This window comes from Schistocerca cancellata, chromosome 6, assembly GCF_023864275.1.
Source record: "Schistocerca cancellata isolate TAMUIC-IGC-003103 chromosome 6, iqSchCanc2.1, whole genome shotgun sequence".
Classification (NCBI taxonomy): domain Eukaryota; kingdom Metazoa; phylum Arthropoda; class Insecta; order Orthoptera; family Acrididae; genus Schistocerca; species Schistocerca cancellata.
In genome coordinates this window covers 427,654,264-427,666,616 of record NC_064631.1, presented here as the reverse complement: position 1 = coordinate 427,666,616, position 12,353 = coordinate 427,654,264, and the positions used below count along the sequence as shown (strand labels likewise).

Below are 12,353 nucleotides of genomic sequence, written 5' to 3'. Positions count from 1 at the left end.
GTCTACACGCAGCCAAGATAGGTGTGCATCTAATGATGAAAGGTGATCAACGAGTTGAACATCACAAATAATGAACACAGGCATTCATAACAAGTTCCAGGCACCACGAGCTTTCCCGGGGAAAGCCTTTTAGGATAACATTGCTGTAACCGAAATTTGGAAGTATAAGTGTGTGTACAAGTTTCTTTTTCAGGTCAAGAGGGAAGAGCTTCTTATATTTTTCTAGGACATATATAATTGCTGATGCCTTCTTGCACATCGCAGTGACGTGCTTAGCGAACTTTAGATTTTCATGTATTATTACTCCCAGAGTCTTTGCTGAAGCAGAGAAGTTGATATTTGCCCCATTTGAGGTTAAAGATGGTAGGCATTCCCGATATTTCGTGCTAATGAGCCCAGATTATCCAAAGAATATCGGGTGGGTTTTGGATGGGTTGACCTTTAACACAATATCCTGCGCCCATCTCGTAGAGCACACAGGTCGGTACTGAGATAGTTGTCTTCAGGTTTTTTGGTTTTGCACATAGATACAACTGGAGGTCATCAGTGAGCATGTGGTATTTTTAATAATGCAAAACTGACGATATATCATTTACGTACAAAGAAGAGACTATAGGATCTAATACTGAACCCTGGAGCACGCCTGATACTACTTGCCTTCATTACGACTTTATGGTGCCGGGCATGACGCACTGCTGCCAAGATGTCAGGTATGAGCAAAACCGTTGCGCTGCACTTGGCGAGAAATTTGGCAAATAAAATATCATAGTCGATTACGTCAGAGGCTTTGCTGAATTCTAAGAAGCACATGGTAGTTTCGTCTTATGCATCCATGGCTAGCTTCAGATCATCTGTCACCTTCGTTATGGCAGATGTTGTGCTGTGATGTTAACGGAAGTCTGATTGGTATTTGTTGAGTGGGTTGCTTGTAGTTAACTGGTCGTAGACTATGTACCCTAAGGCCTTGGACAGTGTAGGAAGAATTCTGATTGGTAGGTAATCAGAAGATGCAGTGACAGCATCCTTTTGGGTACCGGCTTAACTAGTCCCTACTTCCAGGCCTCAGGGAAAACACTTGAGGTCAAGCAGTGGTTAAAAATATGTTATGGGGGACAACAATAATAAACTCCATCATTTGGATTGTGATACCATCGTGTTCAGTAGGTGCTGATATGATACGCAAGGTGATGGCTTTTTGGGTGACGGTACTGCAAGTAAAGTGCTTTAGATAGAATTATTCGTGGCTGCAGTCGTTTGTCCCTATGAAGTAATAGATGAACGTCTGTTTCATTTGTGGTTTAGTTGTGGTTGTAGGTAATGCGAAATAACGGTTCAGTTAAATAAATGTAAATGTCGTGTGACTAGGGCCTCCCGTCAGGTAGACCGTTCGCTGGGTGCAAGTCTTTCGATTCGACGAAACTTCGTCGACTTTCACGTCGTTGAGAATGAAATGAAGATGATGAGGACAACACAACACCCAGTTCCTGAGCGGAGAAAATGTCCGACCCACTGGGAATCGAACCCGGGCCCTGAGCATTGACATTCCGTAGCACTGACCACTCAACTACCGGGGGCGGACACAGTTCAGTTCACCCGCTGGGAGAATGGCACCAACTGCAGCTTTTACGTTGTGTATACCAATAGTACGCGGGTTTTTCCATATGAGAGATGATCTATTTCTGTTGTCCGTTAATGTATGGGCATGCCTGAGTTTTGCATTTCTCACAGTTTCACTGATTCTGTTCCGATCCTGATTTAAGGCAATGTGATTTTCAGGCGTGGGCCGCTGTTTGTATGCCCGGTGTCCAGCATCTCTGAGATTCATGAGCTGTTGTAGCTATTCAGTTATCTAAGATGCAAGTTTCCGTCTTACTTTCCAGTCTTTAGAGCTGTTGTAGCTATTCAGTTATCTAAGATGCAAGTTTCCGTCTTACTTTCCAGTCTTTACGGGGGCATATTTGTTATATAGTTGAGTAAGATATTTAGTAAACTCATAGATTTTGTTTACATGCGAGAAAGGAATAGAAGACATCTCCAAAACTATATCTTGACCCTCAGTTGCAAGTTCGGATAAAATAATGCTACTGAAGTCTAGGTATGTAGTCAGTTGCGGTTTTTTTCTGGTACATTCCAGCGAGTATGTCATGAAAATTATGTCATGGGCGGACTTGCCAGGTGCAGATATTTGAGAAGTACGAATTACTCTGTTTGGGGATTTCGTTGCAAATATATCTATCAGAATTACTGTTCGTATGATGAGTAGGAGCAAGCTGAAGTAGCGATGCGTTCGAAGAAGAAAGCATCCGCTTAAATTTCGCTCTGGATGGACTATTGCTTAGGAGAATTATATTAGTCTCACCGCCTATCATTATATGCTCGTATGTCAGTTCGAGAGTTGAAAGAGCAGATTCGAAACAGGCAAACCACCTGCTTTAGACGACACATATCAGGCTCATTTTGTTAAGGGATTTCACCTCTGTTAACATATATTCCACTTATTTATATTCATTCTTTATATAAAACATAAAAAACTGCAGACTTAGGATGAAGGAAGTAAGAGTACCGTATACAGAGACCCAGAATGTTGCTCCGATCACTTTCTGCTTAGAGCTAAGATTTTCTTTCCGCCATGGGAGAAAAGGGGACCTCTGGAAGATAGTCATCCTAATAAAATTCTAGATGCTGTTAAGTGTAATGTAAATCGTCTCGGAGATGAAACTGCTAAATTTCTTTATAAACAGAGATTAGCCAGCAAGCTGTGAAGTTTTGATGAAGGCGGAAATGCTGAAGAAAAATATCAACAAATTAAAAGATGCATTCATGTGGCAGCATATGAAGCGCTGGGTCAACAAAGCAAAAAAGGAACATAAAGCACGAAAAAAAAACGGCTCTGAGCGCTATGGGACTTAACAGCACTATGGAACTTAACATCTGAGGTCATCAGTCTCCTAGAACGTAGAACTACTTAAACCTAACTAACCTAAGGACATCATACACATCAATGCCCGAGGCAGGATTCGAACCTGCAACCGTAGTGGTCGCGCGGTTCCAGAGTGTAGCGCCTAGAACCGCTCGATCACTCCGGCCGATAAAACCCGAACTAGTGGTTGTAGAACATAGGGGAAAACGTAAAAGTAAAAACGAAAATGTAAAACAATTGGCTGAGGACGACGGACCTAGAAGATAAAAAAAGAAATTATGTGAAAATGAAAACGATGGTTGGAAAAGAAATTATTAATAAGAAGAATCAGATGTGGAAAAAGAGATGTGAGAAATAAATAGGTGTATGAGGGCTACATCGGTAGCAGAAGCCTGGAAAACAATGAAGAATTCAAGAATAGATATTAAAGAAGGGGCAAATATAACAGTTACTGGCCTTAGAGAATGGAAAATCGTTTCGATGAATCGGTTACAGAGAAGAGATCCAGGTACGAGGACATAGGACTGGTTTTCGTGGATGAATTATGTGTGAGTAATGAAGACGCAATAACTACAGCAGAAGTAGGAAGATGTTTCAAAGATATGGAAAACCTCCCAGACCAGTAAACTTGCCAATAGTATTAGAGACGTATGGGCCGAATGTGTTGAGGGCATGTTTGAGTAAGGTATTTAATGCATGCATTTAGAAGAAGTGCCCAAGGAATGGAATTTAACATATCTAAGTGCAGTTGATAAGCAGGACAGGAAGAAGGTGTGTGGAAGTTACTGTAAAAACTCTATTGGTAGGTTATCCGGTTGTGTCCTAAAAAAAAAAAAAAGAGGATGGAGCGGATACTGATGGACGTTGAAGAGCAAAGTGAATTACCGAACGGAAGATCCAGTAATGATAACATTGTTAGTTGAAGACAACTACTGGCAAAGAGACTGGAAATGTACCAGAGCAGCCATTGCTCATACATCTCGAGAAAGTGTATGACGCAGTGCATCTGAAGAACCGTTTGAAGTCCTGAAGGGGAATGGGCTTGGAATGACATATACTGCTCTGCCAGAACATTAGCACCACCGACCTGCTACCGATACAAACTCGTCCAGGAGATAACGGCGTCACCTGGTGACAAATAACAGTATCAGTGAGCGTGCTGTCCGTGTGTAGAATGGGGAAGACGCGTGATCTGAGTTTGTCCGAGGGCCGATTGGGATTACCAAGAAGCTCAGCACGAGCGTTTCGGAAACTGCACGACTTGTCGCGTGTTCAGGGAGTGCTGTGGCGAATGTCTTCAACAAGTGGCGTAACCAAGGTGAAACCATGTCCAATCTACTCACGTTGCATATGTCGAGCGTTGTAGGCTGGGCAGACTGGTAACACAGGGCCGGCGGCGAACTATGGCGGAACTAACAAAATGGTTCAAATGGCTCTGAGCACTATGGGACTTAACATCTATGGTCATCAGTCCCCTAGAACTTAGAACTACTTAAACCTAACTAACCTAAGGACAGCACACAACACCCAGTCATCACGAGGCAGAGAAAATCCCTGACCCCGCTGGGAATCGAACCCGGGAACCCGGGCACGGGAAGCGAGAACGCTACCGCACGCGGAACTAACACCACACTGTAAAGTTGAGGTAAGTACAAATATGCCTGAACACACAGTGCACCGAATAATTCCAACGGAGAGCTTCCGCAGTCAACGACCTATGCATATACCAGTGTTAACATTACGACATCGGCAACTACGACTGAAATAGGTAAGTGACCATCGGCACTGGACGTTGGCACAGTGGCAGAGCGTTGCGTGAGCTGATAAATCTCGATACCTTCGTCGTCATGGCTGTGTGAGGGCGCGTAGCCGGCGTCTTCCAGGGAAACAGCTCCTTGACACCTGTACTGCGGGATAGAGAAAAGCTGGCAGCGGCTCCATTATGCTCTTGGGAACATTCACGTGGGCATCCATTGGTTTAATGGAGCTCGTGCAAGGCACCTTGACGGCCAAGGAGTACCATAAACTGGTTGCACACCGGATACATCAATTCATGACGATCATGTTTCCCCGACGGCAGTGGTATTTTTCAACAAGGCAACGTGCCATGTCACAAGGCTAGGAGTGTGGTGGACTGGTTCGAGGAACACAGTTCCAGTTGATACGCTGGCCGCCCAACTTTCCAGATCAGAACGCGATGGAACACATCTGGGATGTGATTGAACGTGGCATCTCAGCTCATCGCCCTCCTCTTCGGATTTTGCGGGAGTTAAGTGATCGGTGAGTGCAAATGTGGTGCCATCTCTCTACAGCAACCTACCAAGGCCTCACTGCTTCCAGGCCACGACGCGTCGCCGTCGTTGTTCGTGACAAAGGCGGACATACTGTCTATTAGGTAGCTGGTCATTACGTTCTGGCTGATCGATGTCTGCTAGAAGTATACGCAACCTATACAAGTTTGCAAAATGCGTAATCAGAATGAGGAATAAAATCTTGTAACAGCCTTTCAGAATTTCAAAAGGACTGAATAGGAATGGTAACTGCCTTCTGCATTGTTAGAAGTGTACTTTCAGATAACCTTGCACATGCGGAGTAGGAAATGTGTAGGACTGGGTATTCAGATAACAAAGGATCAATGTTCAGTATATACACCTTGTTCTTCTCAGAGGACAGAGGATCGGATAGTGGTGGATAGTGACAGGGATATCTGCTTTATGCTAAGAACATTTTTAAAAGAATGTAGTAAGTGGAGATTGAAAATAAATTTTCAGAAAACTGAATACCTGTGGAGTGGAGAAAAAGCAGGAAGCATTATAGTAGATGGCCAGCACATCAACACATGTAAAAGATTTAAATATTTAGTTAGCATCCTATCGAAATATGGAAGAAGCAATAGAGAAATCCAACGAGTAGCCCATGGGAAAACAGCGATCCAGAAGCTAAACCCTTTGTTTTGGTCTTCAAAACAAGAACGACGACTCGTGGAGGCGTGTTGATTCAAATACAAAACGCCGACATTTAGTTCCCGGAAAAATTATCACCAGTGACGAGACTTGATGTTATCAATACCTACCAAAAACCGAGAAAGTGCAGAAATTCATATGAAGGATCAACGATTTGCTGACATAACCGACATTTAATAACGTGACGAGCGAGTTGAAAACATCTTAAAGATCGACTTTTCACACAATTTCTCGTGTTTTTAAGCTCAGAGAACAAAAAATTGGCCACATCTGTGCGCACGCGCGGATTAATCGTTAAGCCTTTAGAGTTGGCGAAGCGACCGAATTACGTACTCATCCACTTGCGCACTGCCTCTGCCTGAGCATAAGGCAATATCAATCAGTGTGACATTTATGTTTGAAGCGAACCTTGTACGGAAACACAGGTAAATGTAAGGACGTGGCAGTGTGGCAAATAGGGTAAATCATCTTTGACCGTACCCAAGGCCATACAGGGCGTGAAATGTCTGGATTCTTGGTGTTTCGCAGTAGACTGTTCTACAAGTAGTGGCGTAGCACACGTGGCCACGGAACACGACTTTAGAATTGTCGGAAAAAGAAGCTGACTGAAAGCGTTTCGCGGCCTGCGGGTCAAAATCGCTTCCAAACCAGACAGGAACTGCAGCAGGCAGTGAATGAAGGTCCATTCCAATCTGTCTGCGAGAGACCATTGCGACGGCACTGCGTACAGTGAACATTTGGAGTCGTTTACTTCGCAAGAGGCCTTTACTAGCACGGGCACATAAAGACAACAGCAAAGAACTGGAAGAATATATGACTGGTTCTTTGAAGAGTCCTCCACCGTATTACGTCTCAACTAGCGTGCAGAATCACCTGACTATGACCCCACAGGAAATCTGTAGGGCATGTTGGAACAGCGAGTAGAACGCCGACAAGAGCATCACCGAAATTTGATGGAATTGCGTGATCAAATCCTCAGCGAGTGGCTTAACCTGGGTGTCACATACCTGCAAAAAATCGTGGACACTCTTCCTAACCGAATCAAGGCGATTATCAGCTCCAGGGGTGGATTAACACGGCATTAAATGATTGTAATGATTTCTCTAGGGATGACTAACTTCTCGTCCGGTGAGCTTATGAACGTTCTGTGGATTGCACACAAGTAAGGAGAGATTGTGTAGAACACCTGAAGCACCAAAAGCATCATCGTAACTTTTCTCTATTTTTTATCCACCCAGACTTTTTGGATTGACAGGATATAGCTAAACTACTCTAGCCTCATCAGGTAGCGCCACCAACTAGATGACGCCACTGCCTTATGAGACGGCAGGTTGCCATGGTGGTTCGGGGCTACGTACTGCATCCATCAAGGAAAGTCTGCCCAATGGGTGCCGTCGCCTAATACTCCAGCCAGTCTCAAAGTACCCTCGGTTTGATGCGCGGCCTCTGCACTCCCCGCCAACATTACAGGGCGGCAGCCTTATTTGGCCGCCTGCTGGTTTGGCTGGCTGCGTTGGCTACAAGGCGACTTGCATCAACAGGTTTTCTGCCAGGCGCTACTTTCTCAGCATAGTGCTAGGGATGTCACTAGCTGCGTACTAGCCACTACCAGCACCTGAACTGCTGTTACCAAAGTACTGTACGGCAGGCCTCAAGTGTCTAGCAAGTATTCTTGACTATGTATTCTCCAATATACCACAGCTTCCTGCAGCTAGCAAGGGCCATCCCGTAAGAGATAGGAAGAGGGAGAGCATTCTTTAGGGCTTTCTAAAAACGTTCGAGGGTGGACGAGTGCGTGCTGAAAAGGAATGCTTCCTAAATTTTTTGTGAAAACTCTTAATGGTTTTAAATAAAACAAATTTCATTAACATTCTACATGGAACTTCTTGGCGAATTAAAACAGTGTACCTGACCGAGATTCGAAGTCGGGACCTATGTCTTTAGGAGGCAAGCGCGCTACCAGATGAGCTACCCAAGCACGACTCACGACGCTTCCTCACAGCTTTTCTTCCGCCAGTATCGCGTCTACTAACTTCCAAATTTCACAGAAGTTCCCCTGCAAAACTTGCGGGACTAGAACTCCTGGAAGGAAGGATATTACGGAAACATGGCTTAGCCACAGCCTGGCGGATGAAATATTCGCTCTGCAGCGGACCTGCACTGATATGAAACTTCCTGGTAGATTAAAACACTTGGCAGGGCACTTGCACGCGAAGGGCAAAGGTCCCGAATTCGAGTCACCATCCAGCACACAGTTTTAATCTCCCAGGAAGTTTCATACAGGTGCACACTCTGCGGCAGAGTGAAAATTTCATTCTGGAAATATTCTATATCTTTAACCTTCATGTCGACGTATTTATTTCTCAACATAGTCACCCAGGCGATGAACACATTTCTTCCAATGAGAGACCAGTTCGTTGATTCAGTCAAAGCAGAATATTTGACTTCATAGACGGAGTCACAACCTCAGCTCTGCCTGCACCACTTCATTACTATGAAAGCGAAGTCCTCGAGGCAGGTGCAACAGATGAAAATCGGATGAGGCCGGGACGATGTGGAATATAATCGACGACAGTGGACCCAAGGCGTCCGATTGTAGCAGAGGTCGCATCCCTCGTGTGTAGTGCGGCATTGTCAGTTTGTGACTCGCTAACATAATTATATTATACATCACCATGTTACAATGCGGAGCCCTCTGGCGGCAGAGAACAGAACAAAAAATTTGGAGGCATTACTTTTCAACACGCCTTCGTACATGTACAAGACTGCTATCTGTTGGATTTGAATCAAACAGTTATAGGCTAGAAATGGTTTTTAGAAATATTTTATCCGATATCTTGCACTATTATTCAATCAGCTACTTGGGAACAGTGTAACTGAACGCCATGGAATTATGTCATAGTGTTACAGTTTTCTGTCATGGATAGTTGCGGCAGATGTCTAACTTATATCTCGTTATAAATGTGAGTTTACTGAATTTGTGTCATCTTTGACCTCTGCTCTCTGGCCAGACGTCTTCACTTTCACTACCGGTAGCTGCTGGAACGAAATCAAAATTCTGTCCAGCAGGAGTCGAACGAATCGTCGAAGCGTGAGAACTCCTGGCCCGCGCAAATGTCGTAGTAGGAGGATCAGCTGTTATCCAGCCGGGCAGGCACGCCTACCGGTCTAGCAGGCAATCTCTCCGTTCATACTCCCATCCACGCTAATGACAAAAATTGGTAGCTGCGTGATTTTCGTTGATGTATTTTTCACTTCGCTAGTGAAGCGACTCGCTGATTCCTTTACAGTGGTTACTCTTAATACATTCGGCATTTCTATTCCGGACTGACAGTTCATTTTCTCAGTATGAGCGTCAGATTCTATCCTCAACTTTTCAATATTTTCATGCAGAGTTCTAATGACTCCTTCTTGTATGGATTGATGATCTTCGGTATTCACTTTCAGGTATTACGCGTGACGCCTGTTCTGTTTTCGCCGGTCATCCTTCGTCATACCATCTCTTCTTGGGTGTTCCAAGATTTCTTTTTCCGTGTGGAACTTATTTGATGGATTGAAGTGGCAGTTATCACTCTGACGGTCTTTGCTTCTGTTTGTCTCTATATTCATCTGTTATATCGAGTGTTGTTTCAACTTTTATTTGAATTCTTGTCTAATCGTCATTTTTTTCTTTTATCTAACTTTTTACATCATTTCAGAGCTGTTAGGAATCTCAATTCAGGCACCTGAATATTACTTCTCTGTCGTTTGATAACATTTTAACTACTTTTCCGATGTTCATGCAGTAATACTGTACACTGTACACTGAGCTGCTTGAAAACGAAACAATAGGGCGAAATTCACTAGGGTACAGGTGAAATATGTTATATATCCACTGATAAGGCAGAACATTATGACCACTGCCTACCGCGACGTTCATTGCCGTCTGGTAGCGTTGCAGGCACGCGACGCGGTAACATAAGAACGTAAGCACAGCAGACACGGACTGGGCAAAATCCATTCACAAAGGGTATATTATTATTGCGCAGAGCCTGTGAACGAGTTTTTCGAAAAAGGCGAAGTTGGTCGAATGTTCACGTGCTACTGTCGTAAGCATCAACGGAAAGAGGTAGAAGGACAGAAACTACCACTAGGCGCTAAATGGTTGGACGTCGACGACTCTTCACATAACGAGGGGTTCGGAGGTTTGTCTGCTCTGTAAAATAGGATAGATGGTGATCTGTTGCATCTCTGCCGAAAGAACAGAATGCTGGTGCACGCACAAGTGTTTCGGTTCAAATGGCTCTGAGCACTATGGGACTGAACATCTATGGTCATCAGTCCCCTAGAACTTAGAACTACTTAAACCTAACTAACCTAAGGACATCACACACATCCATGCCCGAGGCAGGATTCGAACCTGCGACCGTAGCAGTCGCGCGGCTCCGGACTGAGCGCCTAGAACCGCTAGACCACCGCGGCCGGCCAAGTGTTTCGGGCGTCACATATTGTTGAACATGGAGCGCCGAAGCAAACCACCCCTGCGTGTTCACATGTTGACCCAACGACATCGTCAGTTAAGATTGCAATGCGCACGAGACTATCCTTGTTCGACGGTCGTTCAATGGAAACTTGTCGGGTCTTCGAGTGACGCACAGTTTTGCTACACTAGGTCGTAGCGCGCCACGGACGCAGGCAGGTGGGAGCAAACGTATGCTATGAGAGACATTTCCCTGCGCTTGCATAGTAGTAAATGAAGACACGCTGACAGCTGTGCAATACGAGGTGCATTCAAGTTCTAAGGCCTCCGATTTTTTTTCTAATTAACTACTCACCCGAAATCGATGAAACTGGCGTTACTTCTCGACGTAATCGCCCTGCAAACGTACACATTTTTCACAACGCTGACGCCATGATTCCATGGCAGCGGCGAAGGCTTCTTTAGGAGTCTGTTTTGACCACTGGAAAATCGCTGAAGCAATAGCAGCACGGCTGGTGAATGTGCGGCAACGGGATAGTGTCTTTCATTGTTGGGATATGCCAAAAGTCACTAGGAGCCAGGTCAGGTGAGTAGGGAGCATGAGGAATCACTTCAAAGTTGTTATCACGAAGAAACTGTTGCGTAACATTAGTTCGATGTGCAGGTGCGTTATCTTGGTGAAACAGCACACGCGCAGCCCTTCCCGGACGTTTTTGTTGCAGTGCAGGAAGGAATTTGCTCTTCAAAACATTTTCGTAGGATGCACCTGTTACCGTAGTGCCCTTTGGAACGCAATGGGTAAGGATTACGCCCTCGCTGTCCCAGAACATGGGCACCATCATTTTTTCAGCACTGGCGGTTACCCGAAATTTTTTTTTTGGTGGCGGTGAATCTGTGTGCTTCCATTGAGCTGACTGGCGCTTTGTTTCTGGATTGAAAAATGGCATCCACGTCTCATCCATTGTCACAACCGACGAAAAGAAAGTCCCATTCATGCTGTCGTTGTGCGTCAACATTGCTTGGCAACATGCCACACGGGCAGCCGTGTGGTCGTCCGTCAGCATTCGTGGCACCCACTTGGATGACACTTTTCGCATTTTCAGGTCGTCATGCAGGATTGTGTGCACAGAACCCACAGAAATTCCAATTCTGGAGGCGATCTGTTCAACAGTCATTCGGCGATCCCCCAAAACAATTCTCTCCACTTTCTCGATCATGTCGTCAGACCGGCTTGTGCGAGCCTGAGGTTGTTTCGGTTTGTTGTCACACGATGTTCTCCCTTCATTAAACTGTTGCACCTACGAACGCACTTTCGACACATCCGTAACTCCATCACCACATGTCTCCATCAACTGTCGATGAATTTCAATTGTTTTCACACCACGCAATTTCAGAAAACGAATGACTGCACGCTGTTCAAGTAAGAAAAACGTCGCCATTTTAAGTATTTAAAACAGTTCTCATTCTCGCCGCTGGCGGTAAAATTCCATCTGCTGCCATCTCTGGGACGTATTGACAATGAATGCGGCGTCATTTTAAAACAATGCGCATGTTTCTATCTCTTTCCAGTCCGGAGAAAAAAAATCGGAGGCCTTAGAACTTGAATGCACCTCGTACTTGCATGCCTTCATGCTTGATGTCTTCCCGGACGGTGATGTCATCTTTTCGCAGTACAGTTGTCCGTGTCTCGAAGCCAGAACCGTGTTACAGTGGTTTGAGGAGTATTATAGTGAACTCACGTTGATATCTCGGCGAAACAATTCGCCTGATGTAAATCCCATGAAACCCATCTGGGTCACTATCGGGCGCCATCAACGCGTAAGTAAATCAGCGGCCCGTTATTCACGCGAATTATTTGACCTATGCATAGGCATCTATTGCCTTACACCTCCAAAAACCTACCAAAAAACTGTCGGATCCCCGACAGGCAGAATCAGCTATATATTTCTTTGCAAAGACGGACAAACAAGCTATTAAGCAGGTGGTCGTAATGTTTTGGCCCATCACTATA

At 44.9% G+C, this 12,353-nt stretch overlaps 1 protein-coding gene across 1 annotated transcript in view; it reads right to left on the bottom strand.

The window, feature by feature from the left end:
• Positions 1–12,353, bottom strand: part of LOC126088363 (uncharacterized) — an 859,329-nt gene that overhangs the window by 635,858 nt on the left and 211,118 nt on the right. The window lies entirely within an intron of this gene.